This window comes from Sarcophilus harrisii, chromosome 4 (genome assembly GCF_902635505.1).
Source record: "Sarcophilus harrisii chromosome 4, mSarHar1.11, whole genome shotgun sequence".
Classification (NCBI taxonomy): Eukaryota; Metazoa; Chordata; class Mammalia; order Dasyuromorphia; family Dasyuridae; genus Sarcophilus; species Sarcophilus harrisii.
In genome coordinates this window covers 347,680,464-347,699,743 of record NC_045429.1, presented here as the reverse complement: position 1 = coordinate 347,699,743, position 19,280 = coordinate 347,680,464, and the positions used below count along the sequence as shown (strand labels likewise).

Here is a 19,280-nt window from a genome sequence, read left to right as displayed (position 1 = left end):
ACAACTGAACAACAACATTCTTACCAATGGCAACTGAGTTCTTATGACAACGAATACTTTTTTAAGAAAGAAAGAGAGGAAGGAAGGAAGAGGGAAGAAAGAAAGGAGGGAAGGGGAAGAAAGAAAGGAGGGAAGGGGAAGGAAGGAAGGAAGGAAGGAAGGAAGGAAGGAAGAAAGGAAGGAAGGAAGGAGGGAGGGAGGGAGGAAGGGAAGGAAAGAAGGGAGGAAGGGAAGGAAAGAAGGAGAGAGGAAGAGAGGGAAGGGAGGAAAGGAGGGAAGGGATGAAATAAGGAAGGGAGGAAAGAAGGGGAAGAAAGGGAGGGAGGGGAAGGAGGGAGGAAGAGAAAGAGGAAGGGAGAAAGGAAGGGAGAAAGGAAGGGAAGAAGGAAGGAAGGGAGAAAGGAAGGGAAGAAGGAAGGAAGGGAAAGAGGAAGGGAGGGAAGGAGGAGGGAGGGATAGAGGAAGGAAGGGAGAGAAGGAAAGAAAGGAGAAAGGGAGAGAGGGAAAGAAGGGAGAGAAGGAAAGAAGGGAGGAAGGGAGAGAGGGAGGAATAGGAGAGGAGAGGGGAGGAGAGGAGAGAAGGGAGAGAGGGCAGGGGAGGGAAGGGGAGGGAAGGAGAGGGAAAGGAAAAAATACTAATAGCACTTACCTCCCAGGGCTGTTGTGTGGATCAAAATTAGATCATCTACATAAAGTACTTAGAAAAGGTCTGACACATAATAGGCATATATAAATGTAAGTTTATGATGATGTGCTGAGAGAAAATTTCATTACCACATAAAAAAAGCCTTATGACAGAGGCAGCATTTGAGTTGCACCTTTAAGGATGGACTGGAATTCAGCAGATAAGGAAAGGGAAGGGTATATTTTAGAGCCAAAAATAGTTCACTCTGACTAGAGCACAAAATGCCTGTAAGACACTGATAAGAGATCATACTGGAAAAGTAGAGTGGCAACAGATTGTATGGGGAATGCCAGGAAAATAAATTTGAATTTTCCTCAAAAAGTAATAGTGAACTTTTTCAATGCATCGATCATGCTGATTTTTTTTTCCTCTCTGGCACAATACCCTTTGGTTAGATGGGATGATTTCTGGGAAGCAGAGGAAAAGGAAAACATGGATACTAGGATGAGGTAAGAAAAAGAAAACACACATTTAAAACATTTTTAAAGAATGAACCAAGCATAAATACCTCACACACACACACACACAGAGCTACTGAAGATTTCTGAGCATAGGAGAAACATGCCCAGGTAACATTTATAAAAGTACTGTTCTCACTGTATAAATGACCATTTGGAGAGAAGTGAGAGTGCCTGTTCAAAGGCTATTGCAATAATCCAACCAGATGATAATGAAGATGCTTATTAGTGTAGATGTTGTAAGGTAGAGAGAATATACACTTCTTAATGTAGAAGTTTTTTAATTGTAACAGAATTTTGTAATTGAATGAAGAAAGAAGGAGCCAAGATAACTTCAAGATGTTTGACAAACCCAAAGACCCCAGCTCTTGGGATAAGAACTTACTATTTGACAAAAATTGCTGGGAAAATTAGAAACTAATATGGCAGAAACTAGGCATTGATCCACACTTAACACCGTACACCAAGATAAGGTCAAAATGGGTTCATGACCTAGGCATAAAGAATGAGATTATAAATAAATTAGAGGAACACAGGATAGTTTACCTCTCAGACCTGTGGAAGAGGAAGGAATTTATGACCAAAGAAGAACTAGAGATCATTACTGATCACAAAATAGAAAATTTCGACTATACCAAAGTGAAAAGTTTTTGTACAAACAAAACTAAGGCAGACAAGATTAGAAGGGAAGAAATAAACTGGGAAAATATTTTTACAGTCAAAGGTTCTGATAAAGGCCTCATTTCCAAAATATATAGAGAATTGACTCTAATTTATAAAAAAATCAAGCCATTCTCCAATTGATAAATGGTCAAAGGATATGAACAGACAATTCTCAGATGAAGAAATTGAAACTATTTCTAGCCATATGAAAAGATGCTCCAAGTCATTATTAATCAGAGAAATGCAAATTAAGACAACTCTGAGATACCACTACACACCTGTCAGACTGGCTAGAATGACAAGGAAAGATAATGCAGAATGTTGGAGGGGATGTGGAAAAACTGGGACATTGATACATTGTTGGTGGAATTGTGAATATATCCAACTATTCTGGATAGCAATTTGGAACTATGCTCAAAAAGTTATCAAACTGTGCATACCCTTTGATCCAGCAGTGTTACTACTGGGCTTATATCCCAAAGAGATCATAAAGAAGGGAAAGGGACCTGTATGTGTAAGAATGTTTGTGGAGCCCTTTTTGTAGTGGCCAGAAATTGGAAACTGAGTGGATGCCCATCAATTGGAGAATGGCTGAATAAATTGTGGTATATGAATATTATGGAATATTATTGTTCTGTAAGAAATGACCAATAGAATGATTTCAGAAAGGCCTGGAGAGACTTACACGAACTGATGCTGAGTGAAACGAGCAGGGCCAAGAGATCATTATATACTTCAACAACAATAATATATGATGACCAGTTCTAATGGACCTGGCCATCCTCAGCAAGGAGATCAACCAAATCATTTCCAATGGAGCAGTAATGAACTGAACCAGCTACGCCCAGAGAAAGAACTCTGGGAGATGACTAAAAACCATTACATTGAAGTCCCAATCCCTATATTTTTGCCCACCTGCATTTTGGTTTTCCTTCACAGGCTAATTGTACAATATTTCAGAGTCTGATTCTTTTTGTACAGCAAAATAACGTTTTGGTCATGTATACTTATTGTGTATTTAATTTATATTTTAATATATTTAACATCTACTGGTCATCCTGCCATCTGGGGGAGGGGGAAGGGGGGAGGGGGAAGGAGGGGAAAAATTGGAACAAAAGGTTTGGCAATAGTCAATGCTGTAAAGTTACCCATACATATAACCTGTAAATAAAAGGCTATTAAATAAAAAAAATGAAAAAAAAAGATAACTTTCAAGAGAAAGAGTAAAATGGTTTTGCAACAGGTATAATAAAGTCAGAAGGAAAAGGAGATTTAAGGAGAAAAATGAGCTTGGTTATTAACATATTACATTTGAAATAAAAGTGAACCATGCAGTAAGAAATGTCTGATAGGCATTTAGAAATGTGGCTCTGGATTTTGAGAGAGATCAGGGCTGGATATTTGGGGACCATGTACATTAAAATGATAGTTGAAGCAATGGAATTGCAAAGAATGAAACATCAAGAGTCCCAAGAAAGAAACATCAAGACTTTGGAAAAATTCATAAAAAGAGGAAGGGGTTAGGAAGAAGATAAGGAGAAAAAGAGGAAAAGGAGAACTTGTTAGAGAGAGTAGGAAAATCAAGAAATTAGACTATCAAAGAAAAAGTACCTAATTGGAGCAAGTGATCAGTAGTGACAAAGATTGCAAAGAACTCAAGGAAAATGTGGACTGAAATAAGGCCATTGGTGATCTTTGGAACAGTAATTTCTAATAATGTGGAGAATGGAGGTGGCAAAGTCAGATTATAAGGAATTGAGAGAAAAGTGGGTAGTATGAAAACAGAAGCATTGAATAGAGACAACTTTTTTCACTACTTTAGTAGTGAAAGAGAAAAGAAATGGAATGGTAACTGAGTGAATGAGAGAAAAATCAAGGAAACATTGGAAACTATATTTGCATGTATTTTGAAAATAAAAAAAACTATTATTAAAAAAAACCTTTTTAAAAAAACAAATCAAGGGAGGTATTTTTAAATATAAAGCTTCATAATGCTCTATAGAGACATATCCTCTCAAAACCATAGCTCATGAGCTTCCACCACTCTCTTTAGTAGTCAGCCAGAGATTTATGAGGTTTAGATTTGGGGTACCCAAATGAAATTAGGATTTCTGATGGTCATGGAGTTAAATGAGATCTAGTGGAAGGTTCGGGGTTCAGGGAGTCAAATGGAGCTCCCCTGCAACCCCTCAGAATTCAGCACAAGGGTAGAGAGTTAAATGAGGTCTAATGATGGCACAAGGAGTTCTCTGTAAAGGAATTTACATTCCTGAAAACCTAGATTGATAAAAGAGGTTTACTATGGGGATTTGAAGTAAGGTTAAAGTCTAGTTAGGAAAAGGTGTTAGGTAAAAAGAAGAGGGCAGTGGAAACAATATTCCAGTGGGCAGAAGCTCCTTGGGGTGCCAAGCATGGTGCTAGCATGTTTGGAACCTCTGCAAAGAGAGGATTTTAGTTGGGCTTTTTTTTATAATGAGAGATTTAGCTAAAGGGGCCCATGGGTGAAGTCCCAAGTTGGCTGAGATCCGGTGGGAGCTGGGACAATCCCGGATTTCCTATTGGAATTTAAAGGGGTTCTTTTGACCAGGATTTGTGAATCAAAGGTCCTAGCTTCTTGAATTGATAATGCGTCAGCCAGGACGACTGCGAGCAATCTGAATCACAAATCAATCAGAAAGGATCACAAATCAGTTTTTTATAGGGATGTGCTTCAAGACCACAATTAGTTCAAAGGCTTTAGTGAAATGATGAAGTACCAATAAAACATTTCTCTCATAAATCTAAGGTCACTCTCTCACAAATACACCCACCAATAGTGGGGGGAAATGTACAGATTTAGGAAAGATATGTGGAGAGGCTCACGTGTAGAAATACATACATCCAGAGGGTATCTCATGCCTCTAATACTCAAGGCTGTTGAAGTTTTCTGGTAATGTGACACTGGCTCCTGCTGGGCTGGCCCCTTGCAGGGCTCCAGGAAACACACTATATTAGACAACTAGTCCCTTAGAATCTCTTCTAGACTCAGTTCTGCTGGAAACTACTCTTCTAGGTGAGAAGTCTTTCCATACAACATTTAGACTGGACAGGACAGACCTCTACTGCTGTTTCCAGCTTTAGGTTTCAACTAAAGCTTTTAGCTATAGGGGAATCTCCTTTAGCTCAAAGCCAAAAGCTATTTTTATGTTTTCAGACAAGCAATATAGCCAGCCAAGACCTCCAAAAAAATTTCTCTAAAGAAAAAAAAAAACCCTTAGTTTTCCCCCCTTTTTAGAGTGTGGGGACTCTCATTTCCACTTCAGGAAATTCTAAGCCCCAGGCTCTAAACTCTTTAGAACAAAGAGCAGAGACACTTTTAACTAAGTAGTTAGTTCCCTCAGGCTTAAGTCTATTTTTTCTTTGGCCCAAACTTCTGGGTCACTTGGAAGGTCCCATGAGATGATCTGAGCTCTGTCTCAAAGTAAGCATTACCCACACCTTCTGAATTTAATCTTGAAGGCAGACATAGTCCAATAAACTACCAAAGAGCTGTGCAGTTCAGAATCTTCCAGTTTTCCATTCCTAAACCTCTTTCATTTTGTCATTTAGATGAGTAGAAAGAGAAAGAAAAAGAAGCAAGAAATGAAAACCTAGGGGTCAAGCTCAACTCTTCTAGCAGTCCAGTCAATTTCTGGTCCTTTCATATGCTGATGTGATTGGTCAAAGACTAAAGGGATTTGGGGCTTACTTTAGGATGAGGGAGATCTAAGCATGGTTTTGGACAGTAGTGGGTTAGTGAATGTTTAACAACCTGCTTAGAGGAAGAAAGAAATATGGTAGACATGCTTTTAAATTTAATCTATATTATTATTTTCTCCATTACTTCAAATCCAGATGATCAACAGTGCAACAAATTCAGCCCTGATTGGTAGCTTGAAGTTTCCAAGATTTAGCTATTCTTACTGAAAACTTAACTATTGGATCTCACAAGCCAGTATGAATTGTCTATAGCATACCTCTTCATATGGGAAAGAGCCAGGGGAAGGGAAGAAATTGAAGAGGATTCAGATTTGGAATTGAAGTTAAATCAAACACTCATAGACCAAATGATAAGTGGTAGCTGATGTGGTTGGGGTAGCAATATCCCAATTCAAAATAAATATGTAACAAATTCACAATAGCCATTCTCTTTGGCAAAAAGTAGATTTACTTAGGGGAAGATGTTACAGACAAAATGAAGGGATATAATAGACATCAAGAATGGTAAATATGAAATAGAGCTGGGAGAGCATATAGTTTAAACTAACCAGAATTAACCAGGGTAAGGAGAAAAATGCCATTAGAGGAAAGGGACTATGAGGACAAAGCTCCTCATGTGTAGCTCCTAGGGAGGATATAGCAATAAATGATGGGGGTGAACCCGAAACTGTCCAAATGATAGGGGTGAAGCCTGAAACTCTCCTCTGACAGAGATCTACCCTTCAGGGCAATTAAGTGGTCTCATTAGTTGGAGATCTGGCCAGCAATGTGGTCACACACTTTATTGAATTGAAGATTAGTCTGGAACCACTCCCAGTAACTCAAACTTTTAAAATAAGTGATCTCTTTTCTATTAGAGACCTAAGCCTGGGGATTATCAACAATTGAGGGATTCACATTAAATTTTGAATGGAAGCCCTAGCCTCAGACTGCTAATAAAAGACAACTCTGAACTCTAAATCTTTGCAGAAGTCCGAAACAGGATTATGCTTTGCCAAAAAAGCTCTCTTTTTGGCAAAGCTGCCTGGCAGGACTCTTGCCCACTGTAAAGATATTCTCTTCTCAGTGTTAACCTTTGTTATTTCCCTGACTGGATTCTACCCACTGAGAAGTCTGTCTTCATAGCAAAGCTAGCTTCTCAGTGCCAATAAAATTCCCTTTTGCCTCAGATTTTCAGGAATGCAAATTCTTTTGTATTGGACCTGCTAACCAGAGGGGATTCCTCACCTCAATTGTCACACCTTTTCACTACCACTAGCACCTCATCATAACCATAAAGCTGTCCAGCCTTGGGAATGCCACAAATAATGCTGGCTGTCAGATAACAATTTGTTGGTCGGGAATAACAAAGTTTCTTAGACAATTTAAACCATGGAATTCAATTGTGGGGTGCCACTCCACCTCCAAACCCTAGAATTCAATATTCTTTAACTCTACCTCTAAGGCCACTCCTCAGTTCTATCTTTAAACCATAAAATTAGCATATCACTGACTTGAAGTACCTGATCTTTCTTTTTCCTATAAATTTATCTTCTTGCTTCTGGTTTTTTGCTAAATTCTTTTGGAACATAGCCTCCCTAAATTTTTGCCCCTTAATTTGGAGACAAACAGTTGGTGAATTCATTCACTACACTCACTACACCAACCTGGGACCCTAATATTGTTGGGGTGTCTTCCATCTCACAAAGACAGAGTGAAAGTAAACTAATAGTGAGTTTAGCCTGAAAACAACTTATCAAAGATCTTCATCATAACCAAATTTTCTATAAGAGAAATATAGCCTAGGGGAGGGGTCAGGAGCTAGATGGAAAGCAATTGAATAGATTTTAGACCTAGCTAAAGATATGCTAAACAATATCTCAAAAGTTAAAGATGCACAGTGATTTGTGGGATAGACAAAGGAGTTCCAATTTCACAATCGTTATATTCAAACAGGATATTGTTATTGGAATTGGTTATATCTGATAATATCCAGATGCGCTTCCTCCTGACAGGAGAAGATGATATACAATTCGCACCAGTAATTAAATGGCAGAGTGTATAGAAAGAAGCCAGAGAGACTTCAGTTCAAATCTGACCTGAGACATTAGCTGTGTGATACTATAAACAAATCCCTTAACTCTTCAATTTCCTCAACTGTAAAATGAGTATCATAAACATTGAAGAAAACAATTTTATTAAACAATAGCATGAAAAGGATATTGGTAAAGATACAACATTGATTCAGTAGGATACAGATCTCCTTGGACCTCTACATTAGACATGATTAGCAAGCTAACTGCAAGGGTAATAGAAAACCCATTAAACCTGAGGACCTCAACATTACAAGGCTTTTTTGCCTTCTTGTTGTTCAGTCATTTTTCAGTCTTGACTGATTCTTCATGATCCTATTGGGGGTTTTCTTGGTAGAGAAACTAGAGTGGTTTTGAAGTACCACTCCAACATTTAAACTAACCCTTACCTAACTCTGGAAGCTCAGATAATTTAAAGTACAGCAAAAATCCTGGGACCTGAAAGGAAAACTGCTATTTTACCATAGCCTGCATGACTTAACTCACCTGTTCCATGCAAAAGAACCCTAATTAATTAGTCTCCATCCCTCATGCACCCCTTGTGCACAATGGATAAGCACAAACTTGGCATCCTATGCCAAATCTCCCTACAGGCACACTTGTTGACCCCTTGCAGAAAGCTCCCCCTTCTCTTAGGCTACAAGAGGTTGATTTTCAATCAGCCCCCTCCTTTGTTAACTCCCAGGAACATCTTGGACCTCATAAGACCTAAGTGCATTCTGATAATCCCCAGATAAGGAACTAAGGCTGGCTTTTTGCTTCTGTACAACTATTGTTTATGGTTATAAGGATCCTCCCCATCATGATGGAGATCTGGCCAGCAATGTGGTCATACATTCTACTGAGTTGAAGATTAGTCTGGGACCACTCCCAGTAATTCAAACTTTTAAAATAAGTGATCTCTTTTCTATTAGAGACCTAAGCCCGGGGATTCATCATAGTTCTTGCTACTTATAAGCTAGATGCTCCCTCCATTAAGACCTATTCAGAGGACCAGGAGATCATTATATACTTCAACAACAATACTATATGATGACCAGTTTTGATGGACCTGGCCATCCTCAGCAAGGAGATCAACCAAATCATTTCCAATGGAGCAGTAATGAACTGAACTAGCAACGCCCAGAGAAAGAACTCTGGGAGATGACTAAAAACCATTACATTGAAGTCCCAATCCCTATATTTATGCCCACCTGCATTTTTTGTTTCCTTCACATGCTAATTGTACAATATTTCAGAGTCTGATTCTTTTTGTACATCAAAATAACGGTTTGGTCATGTATAATTATTGTGTATCTAATTTATATTTTAATATATTTAACATCTACTGGTCATCCTGCCATCTGGGGGAGGGGGTGGGGAGTAAGAGGTGAAAAATTGGAACAAGAGGTTTGGCAATTGTTAATGCTGTAAAGTTACCTATACATATAACCTGTAAATAAAAGGCTATTAAAAAAAAAAAAAAAAAAAAAAAAAGACCTACTCAGATCCCCCTTGCAGCCACACTCACATTTCAATAATAATTCAATAATACTAAATCTCCACATCAAATTCCTGATGGGTCTTATCTTGCATCTGTTTCATCACAACCGTTTGCCATTTCCTTCTAGACTCATTTTATGGATGAAGAAATTGAGGCAAACAGGGTTAAGTGACTTGTCCAGAGTCACACAGCTAGTAAGTGTTAAGTGAATAAGTCTGATAAGGTACAGCTTCTAAGGGAAAAACAGCAGTAATCCTGAGATCTCCTGACTTTAAGAGTGCCGTTGTTCTAACAATTTGTCAATGATCCTAAAATCTCCTGGGCTTAGAAATATAATAATATAGTTATATATTTCTTCCTCTGGAATTTAAGGAAGACATGTAAGTAATCCTGAGATCCTGTGACCTTAAGTTGCTATTATTCTAACAATCTGTCTGTCAATGATTCTAAAGTTTTCTGGCCTTAAGATAATCCTACAGACATTGCTGACTGTCAAATAGATCATCTGTTGGTCAGTGATAACCAAGTTCCCGAGACAATAGTAACAGACCATCCCTCAAACTTACCTGTAATGCCATAAAATTAGCAAATAAGCAACATGAAGTTCTGGTCTTGTTTGGTCCCATAAATTTGTCTTCTTTCTCCTGGTTCTTTATTAAATGCTTTTGGAATTTGGCCCGCTTCAATTGCTGTTACAATTATAAACTTTGCCCCTTGACTTGGAGATAAGTTCAAGCCTGCAAATTTTTTGAGACACCTTGAGATACCTCTGGGGTCTGCAATCCCAACCTTTTAGGATTTCCTTTTTGAATATCAACATTTGGTGGCACATATGGGGAGAGTCTGGCTTCCCCTGGCTTCATCTCCTCCTTGTCAAGGCAAGCCCCCTATTCTTTTCTCCCTCAATCCTATAGCTAGGACACCCAAGCAACTGAGAGAAGGCTCATCTGGATCATCTTGAGCTTCATACTCAGCTGATTTTCCTTGAGTATGGAGGCCCAGACTTGGAAATTCTTGAAATTCTCAGCAAACTAATCTTTGCCACTGTTTCCCTCTTTCTGGGATTCCATAGGAGGACGCAATGTAATATGTAGGATGGTTATTGGCAAAGAACTAGCCTCTGCCATCTTTTTTACATCTTTCATTGGAAGAGAAATTTTATGGTTTCTAGCAAAAACGGGACAGTCCTCTTCCATGATATGTTTGTCCATGTCTGAGTCTTTGGGCAAAATGTCTATGTCATGTTTTCTTTGCGAGTTAGATTTTGTTACCTGGAAAGATTTAAAATGCAGCCAGCAAGAAGAAAAAAGAAAATTTTCTATGCTGTAGTTAGAACACTGGGAAAGATTTCTTAACATCCTTGACTCCCACCTTAAAGAGGTAAAAGTCAGGCTTTTTTAAAAACCTGACTTTCCTGTAGGCCCCAGCTCTAGCCAAGCTGGGGGCTACAGAAATAAATTTAATTTAATTTAATTATTAAAATTAATTAAAATTATAGAATTGCTAAAATAATATCTTAGCAAATTCTTAAGGTTTTCAAAACAATGATTAAGAAGTTTTGCAATTAGTTATTTTAAGACTGGAAGAAAAACTTCCTGAGACATTGGGAATAATTTTAGGAATTCTGAAGGAAAAAAAAAAAAACTGGGCAAACAGCAACTTATTGCAAACCCTTCCTTGACTTCTATTTTTTCCGGAGTCCCTTCTGCTTCATTGGGAAATCATCCCAGAAGGTATTAAGGGACCCACTCTGAAACCCTGATTACTCAGCATGCTTCTTTCCCCAGAGTCCTGAGAGCATCTCATTTGGGGGGATTGCTAACAACATTGATATAGCCCAAATCCCTCTGTTTGCTAACCCTTCTCATTTCAGATCAGATTAAGAAAAAAGAATGCTAAAGAACTGTAGGGAAATTCAAATTCTGCCTCACTTGTAGACACAGGGAAGCAGAAACACCTGAAGGGACCCCACAAAACCTTGCCCAAACACCTCCGTAATCCAGCTTGAGAGAATGGGTTTGGAGTGGGGGGTCAGGCCCCATAATCAGCATTCCCCTGAGCCCTGGCACCTGAATACTGGCATCAGTCACCTGCCTTCAGAAGGTTTTGTCCAGCTACTGCCTGGAAAGAATCCGGGTGCCCCTGGCAGCACCTAGCATGATAGTGTGAGATGAGAAAGCCAGTCATGCTCTGCATTTGATAAACCCATCATTTTCTGTTTCAGCTGTACATATGTATTAGCTATGTAATTTGTGGCAAATTATTTTATCGCTGCCTAATTTTCTGATTTGTAAAAAGAAATAAAAAGGATTATTGTTGCCAAGATCACATGATTGCAAATATGCTTAGCATAAAACAAATCTATATGAATGTTCAGTTTTATTGGACATAATTGCTTCATATTTGATAACTTTACATAGGTTTTTAGATGTGACCAACATACAATGCCAATGTTGAGACAAATGACTTTTTTTATATGTGTAAAGTAATTTAGAAGCAAATTCAACTAAATTAAGTCCTCCCTGGGACCAGGAGAATAGTGCATAAAGGAAAAAGAGTCTCTTTCTTCCCTTTTCTCTTCTTCCCTAACTGCAGCAAGGGTACAAGGAGGAAAGGGTTAAATTTGTTCAGCTTAGTGAAACTTTTTATTTGAGATATGATAGTAAAAGCAATTTTAAAGGAGCTCTACTCAAAGTCCACTGAAAGGATATGTAAATTGTAATCTATTTGCAAAATAGCAATGTTAATAGCAGATTTAAGAGTTTGGGAACTTCAGGAAAACAGAAAAGCAGTTTACTGCTGCTTTAAAAACTCTGGCAACAGCCTGTTTTTGAGTTATCAAGAGTCAGACTTCTGAGGCCCTGTCAGTAAAAACTGGCTCTTTCCTGGCTCACAAAAGAGAAATAGTTTGTGTGTCTGGGAAGATAACCAAATGGCAATTCAGTTTGTCTGGAACATTTAATTAGAATTTAGGGAATCTCGTGAACTAAAGTCAAATTTAAAATCTATTCTATCTCAGTTTTAAGAATTGTCTTATTTTCCTTCTAAAACAAAAGAGAAACTTATTTAAGGGAAGGGGGAAACTGAAATCCTCTCTGAGAACCTTCTAAAGCTGCAACAACTTGAGGACAGAATAAAATAAACTAAAAGAAGGTGGAAACCGTATTTAGCCTTGTAATCCCATTTTATAATGTTTTGTAAATGTGATTTAGGGAATTCACCTTTGCTAGAAAATTGAGAGGAAATTATAGCTAAGACTATTGGGCTATTAGGAAAATTCTAAACTAAGAATTTAGCTAAGTTAAACTAAGCTATTTGGAATTATTGTCATCATGTTAACCCTAAAAAACTGGTAATTGTTGTGTGTGGAATAAGAGGGATAAAGTGAAAGCCTTATCAGTTCACTTTCAAGTATGAGGATATGCAGCACCTTTTTCCCCCTTTCATAGAGTGGGAGGGGGTGGTATTAAACAGCCCAGCCCATGAAAACACTAATAATAGGTGGGATGGGCAACAGCAAGCTCAGCTCTTTCTCTGGGGTCTCCGTCAACTCCCCTTAATTTGTAAGCTTGCCAGTTTTCTTGAAATCATCAGGGTAAGCAAGGTCATCAGCTCTGAGAAATGAGCCTGTTTAGGATGTATAGTTCTAAACAAGGAATGTCTTTACTAAGAATCTATAAAGCTTATTTAATAATTGGTCCTTGCTCTAGAATGAGTTTAAATAAAATCTCCTAAGTGTGTAAGTCCTGATAAACTCTGTATCTAGCCTTAAACTATGTATTAGTAGAATTTGCTATTAGAGATAAAATTTCTTGGGACTATAACTGATATTCTTTTGAGTTTTGAATTTGATATGATTGTGTGATGGATCATAAAGTCAAACTTAATGATCCACCAGGCAATCATTTGAGAGAAATGCCATGTTACTCAGAGGGATGCCTTCCTGAATTGTCCTAGGTGGACGTCTTATATGGGCAAGAGCTGGGAGGACAACCTTCGTCTCTGCTCAAGGTTGGCTCCTTCTGACTCAGTTTCCTAGTTCTATTTCTTTGCTTCCCATCTGATTATTCCTGAGTCTGGCTATGAGGTGGAATTGTTACTGCATTATTGGTTGTCAAACAGAGCTAAGGATGCTTCATCCTGTCTTGTATGTGCTCTCAGGCTAAAGCCTGAAAGACCCGTTTTGATGCTATTGTAATCATGGCTGGATTTTATAGACTTCTTAAAGAAATTTGGTGTCTCTGGGGAGATCCTTCTGCCTTAGAGCAGTGGCTGCCACAGCCCTTCTAATCGAGGAAGCCTCCAGGCTCACCATAGGCCAACCACTGGAGGTTCTAACTCCCCACTGGGTTCAGAGCATGTTGGAACATCAGTGGCTTGCTAATGGGAGGCTTACCAGGTTTTCAGGCTCTCCCATTAAGACACCCTTAATATGAAAATGTACCACACTCTCAACCCTGCTCCTCTGCTGCCTGACAGCACTCAGTCAGGAGACATCATTGATAATTGTGAAGAGGCTTTAGATTTTGTCTACTTCAGTCCATGTGATTTGAGGGACATTCCTCTCACAGCTCAAACAGTGAATGGTTTACTGATTGGTCTAGTTTTCTTGAAAACAGGAAAAGGAAGGCAGGATACTCTGTAATGAGTCTCAAATAGCAATTTGGAGGCTAAACTGCTCTCCTCCTGCAATCTCTGCTCATAGAACCAACTCATTGCCTTCATCGGGGCTTTAGAATTGGGGAAAGGCCCTGCAATCCCTTGTGAGAAATCCTAAATGGGCTGTTAAATGCCCCCCTCTCCCAAAACCAAATAGAAGAAGGGTACATGCCCAGAGGAGGACTGGCAAGTATATTTTGTACATATGGCCCCTTGTAGGGGCTTCAAACTGCTTTTGGTTTTTCTTGATACCTTTATTAATTGGATAAAAGTCTTCCTTTGCAAGACTGAAAAGGATCAGTTTTTGATAAAAGAAATCACCTCCTTTTGGTCTGCCTGACTCTTTACAGAGCTACACTGGGCCAACCTTCATTTCTCAAATAACCCAAGCTGTGACTGAGGTACTTAAGATTAATTATCATCTCCACCCTGTCTATCATCCTCTCTATCCAATGCTTAACACTTTCAAATATTATGGTGCTTGCATCCCAGACCACCTGAGCACTCCTCTCACTGTGTATGTAGCCACTACTCCCATTGCCTCTACTCCTTTGAGAAGAAAAAAAGTAGGGATTTGGAGGAAATGTTCTTTGGTATTTATCCTGGGAAAAGTTGTCAGGATGTGAGACATTCATGATAGTCATTCTACCCTCCCCCAAGTTTTCTTCTGGGAGAGGTTTCTGAGGTTACTGCTCCTAGTAACCCCTATACTAACTCCACTTTTGTTTATTCTGGGGTTTTTACTCATTTTTGCCATGTGAAATTTTAATCTACTTGTGAGAATTGCTTCTTCCAGACTCTAAGCCATGAAATTCCAACTACTTAGTCAACCTGAATATCACCTGATAGCTGATTCTGCCACTCAGCACCCCTTGGATGCTGCTGCTGCCACCTTCAAGTCATGTGTCTCCCCCTCAGTCTGGACCCCACTAGGTAGGACCAGCTCTACATCCCTTGTCAGCCTCAAGCAGCTTCAGATGATGTGATCTTTTCCCCTTTATCCCAAATGAATTTGGACTTCAAAATGCTTGAGAGGGAATAACAGAGCACAGTTTCTAGGGGAAATATAGCAATAATCCTGTGGTCCTCTGAGTTTCAATTGCTATTGTTTTAACTGTCTGTCAATGATTCTAAAATCTTCTGGTCTTAAAAGTCCTAGAAACACTGCTGATGGTCAGACAGATATGCTAGCCAGTGACCACCAAATTCCTGAGACAATAGTGAATAGACCACCCTTCAAACCTACCTGTAAGCCATAAAATTAGCAGATAAGTAACATGAAGCTTTGGTCTCTCTAATAAATTTGTCTTCTTTCTTCGGGTTCTTTGAAACTTAGCCCACTTTAACTGGCATTACAATTAAAAACTTTGCCCCTTGATGTGGAGATAGGTTCAAGCCTGCACATTTTTTGAAACACTTCAAAATACCAGTCTGCAATCCCAATATTTTGGGGTTTGTTTTTTGAACACCATATTTGAAGTCATGTCTTCCTGCTACTATGCCATTTAGCTACCCCTAACCACCCTTTTAATTCCTTAGGCTATCAATAATTTGGGTCTCAGTTTTCTGAACCAATTAAGCCTCAAGGAAGATTACATTGCCATTAAAGAGAAAAAATAAACCTCTCTCAAATAAGAATTTCAAATCTTCTTCCTAGATATCCTGACTAGATTAGCAGGGATTGCTCCTATCTTAAATTAAGAGATGTGCCTAATTGTGATGAGCAGAAGGCACTGATAGAGATCAGTTTAACTCCATGGTCCCACCAACCTCTGGAGAGGTCCTCTTGTCTGAAATCTAAGTTATGTCAAACCCCTGAGACCCACCCTCTGTAGAGATCTCCAGCAGTCTCGCCTTGCCATGCCCTGTCGGAAATCTCAGTCATGTTCCTGAGGTTAAATTTTCCTATAAAATATACTTATGAGCTATCCCATGGCTGCTGCCTTCCTTTGAGTCAGTCTGCCACCGCACTCTGTCTTGTGTTGTCTTTCTCCTTCCCTTCCCCCATGCCATGTGGTCTCTCCTGTTCCCCAATCCCACTTCTCATAGCTAGCTAACTCTTTTGGAATACTATGTTCCTTTCAGGAACTTGTCTTTTATATGCTCTCCCAAGTCTATTTCATATTTATCATTTCTGTTGTCTATTTTTTGTCTGTATTTTGTCTGTAACCTATTCCCCTAAATAAATTTACTTTTTGCCAAAGAGAACGGGCAATGTGAATTCTTCACATGATTGAACCCCAATTTTTGGTGCCTACATCATCTGGTGTCTACATTACTGATATCATTTTGGTCCTTGAACGACATCATTTGGTGTCACATCATACACATCATCATTTGGTGCTCAAAATCCTTGGCCTTCTTCTTGACAAAAGGTAAGATATGCAAACTCCAATATTTTTCCTAATCTTCATCCAAAGTGGGGTGTCAACAGCTGGGAATCACTTTGCTTACTGGACACTTTGCAAAATGAATCTGAAAATGGGGGGATAAAATGCATATCCCCACTTCTCTATTCTTAAGGGCAGGACTTTGGGTATTTAGAGGTGTTTGAGTCCCCAGTGTGACAGAGAGAACTAATATCTGTCTAAGATTTTTAAAAAATGGGTTTTCTCTGTATTGTTCCTGTCTCTGTGCTTGCATTTTTGTTGTGTTTTGCTACTTCCAGTTTGCCTTGTCTTTGCAATTCAAACTAATCTCAACTTTTCCTAAGTTAAGCTTCTCTCCTTGGAGATGAGATTTCAGGTCCAAAACTGTCCTAATCATATCACAGCTTTGATTAAAGATTTCTGCAGCTTTTGGTTATGTCCAGCCTCTCCGATGTATGGTAGGTTCTCCCAAATCCTCTCCTCAAATTCTGGAGTCAGCTTCAATTTCTCTCTAGATGGGAACCTCTTGTATCCCCAACTTCATGAGTTCTGAAATCCTCTTGGGATCCCAAATATATAGAAGGGTGTGACCCTTTCAGCTTCTCCTCAAGGGATACTTTCCTACCTTCTCTTTCTAGACAGAGACTGCCTCCAAGTGGCTTTGGGAAATCTGGGGACCTTTTGTACCTTAAGATCTTTCCCCTTTCTTTAAATTGAGGAAAATGGGACAAAATTGTATCCAATAAATAAATTGTTCCATTGGTAAAAAACTGTTTCTTCTTGCAAAAACTTTTGTAACTAATTTATATCGAATGAAGAAAGATATAAGTAATCTTGTGTATATTCAAATATTTTGCACTAATAGGTAATGCTATAGAAACATCATAAATATTTTTCTTTTAAGATTCTGAAAAAAAAAAAAGATCTAATTCTAGTTAAAGTATTTTAAATTGATTTTCAATCATTCGGCTTAAATTTATTTAGAACTTACCCTAATTAAGCTGTGAATTTGGGATCCTTCATGTAACTTCTCCCCTTTCCACTGAAAATTGTGGTCCTCTTCCATAGATGAAGTAGCAGAGCCTTGAAATTGGCCAAGTGCTCTAGATCTGTGATCCTGCTTGGACAGTCTCATGTGCTCTGTGCTGACATTTGATGAAAAGTTATCCATTTTAAATTTAGGGGTTCTACTAAAACAGCAAATGCAGAATGTTAATGCAGTTGAAATTCCAGATTTTGTTATAGCTGAGTTCTCCCTTTAAAAAAGTAGCCATTTCTGATGCTTTAATATTGACTTTCTAAAATCATCATCATAATTATCATTAACAATTTAATTATCATTAAAATTGTCATTCTAAAATTATCCCTAAGAAATCAGAGCGACCATTCATTGTTGATGGTGATGCTGAATTATGAAAAATGATGTTACTAGGTCCTAAGTTTCCAGGACAAATCCTTGCCACATGGCCTTCTCTCTCCATTATGTAAGATGCATTTTAGTTGTAAAATATAAACTTTATCCACTTGAAGAACTATGCCCTTTTCCATCTTGAAGCAGCACTCTATCTTCTGGTGGAAGATAGAGTCTCTAGCCCTTGTCCCCAGAATTTCTGCTCCCCAAAAGATAGAAAAGATGATAAGGGATCACAGCCCAAGGTCTACTGTCTAGCCAAGGATTGTGGAGCAACTGAAACCTTTTTGCTTCTAATTTGTCTCCAAGAAAACTCCCCACTCTAACTTACTTTCCACATCTCTCTTTTACCACTTTGTAGGCAATTAGAATTGCTAGCTAATTGAATTGCTGATTTGATAGACCTTCAGTCTAGCCTCAAACCTGGCTGGCTTTGTCCTTAGCCTAAAGGTAAGGGGGTTCCCTCAATTTTAAGTCACATTCCTCCATGTAGTAAAGCTTTTTGGGGGGAGACACAATTTTTTTTCCTCCAAGGTTTGTTGATCCCTTAGCAAAACTGGGGGTTAGTGATAGGACTTAGTCAGGGGATGCTTGTGAATCAAGCCATTTCACCATTTTTTGGTGTACCATTTCTGGTGAGGACCTTCACTTTTTTTTTCTTTTTTTTTTTTTTTTTTTGGCTGAGGCAATTTGGGATAAGTGACTTGCCCAGGGTCACACAGCTAGGAAGTATTAAGTGTCTGAGGTCACATTTGAACACAGATCCTCCTGACTTCAGGGCTGGTGCTCTATCCATTACATCATCTATCTGCCCCAGGACCCCATTTTTTCTGGCATGCTGGGACTGACTGTGGGAGTCACCTATGAGAATGGGACCAAGTCTCTCTTTTGTTAAAGATGCCTTTGGGAGGGAGAATAACTCATTGTGCCTAAGAAAGGCTAAGTTAAGAGAATCTCTCTGACCAGGAGGTCAGCTTTTGTGGACTTAGATTCGCTTTGAAATTATAATTAAACTTATGTAAATAACTTTTAGCTAGCTCTTTCAGCCCAAAAAGAGACCCTAAGTTTTGAGCCACTCCCTCATCTCTGAAGGCCTCCTAGGTCCTATAAGGACATATAAGTTCTGAGTTAGGGAAAGTTTTTAACTCTGTCTTCAAAAGAAAAACCTGACATATTTCTGTAAACCTAGAACTGGCCAATTTAGGTCTACAGAAATAGTTCGTTAAAATTATAAAACTGCTAAAACATTTTAGCAGATTCTGGAGCTTCTTTTGCTCTCTCTTGAGACCTATCACTTTCTAGTGGCATGCTCCTCTCTCATGGAATTCTCCTATGCTTATTCTCCTTAAACTGTTGCTGGAATTAACTGATCTGGCCTAACTTAAAGCCTTCTCTGAACCTTACTTCAGAACTCTGACCAATCCCTCTCTTGTGGTTCCATTCTTACTTCCTCATAAGTAGACTAGCTGGATCTGCCACTCTACTAGCTCTACACTCCTGGAGTCCTTCTCTGGTACACCCTCTCTGCTACCTATCTTGCATCTAAGCTGGAGCGCTCTCTAACTCTCATCCTCTACAAACCAGATCAAATCTTTTCCTCGTCTCTCCTGACTCTAGCCTCTCCTCTACAATCCTCTACAAATCTCACTCTCCCTCCTCCTCTCCTCTCCTCTCCTCTCCTCTCCTCCTCTCCTCTCCTCTCCTCTCCTCTCCTCTCCTCTCCTCTCCTCTCCTCTCCTCTC

General features: G+C 39.0%; 1 long non-coding RNA gene across 1 annotated transcript in view; it reads right to left on the bottom strand.

Moving 5' to 3' along the window:
- LOC116423708 overlaps positions 1–17,311 on the bottom strand; it is a 45,553-nt gene extending 28,242 nt beyond the window's left edge. Inside the window, exon 1 of the long non-coding RNA XR_004234214.1 lies at positions 17,119–17,311. This is a non-coding gene — a long non-coding RNA (uncharacterized LOC116423708). The remainder of the gene's footprint in view (positions 1–17,118) is intronic.
- Positions 17,312–19,280: the final 1,969 nt, after the last annotated feature.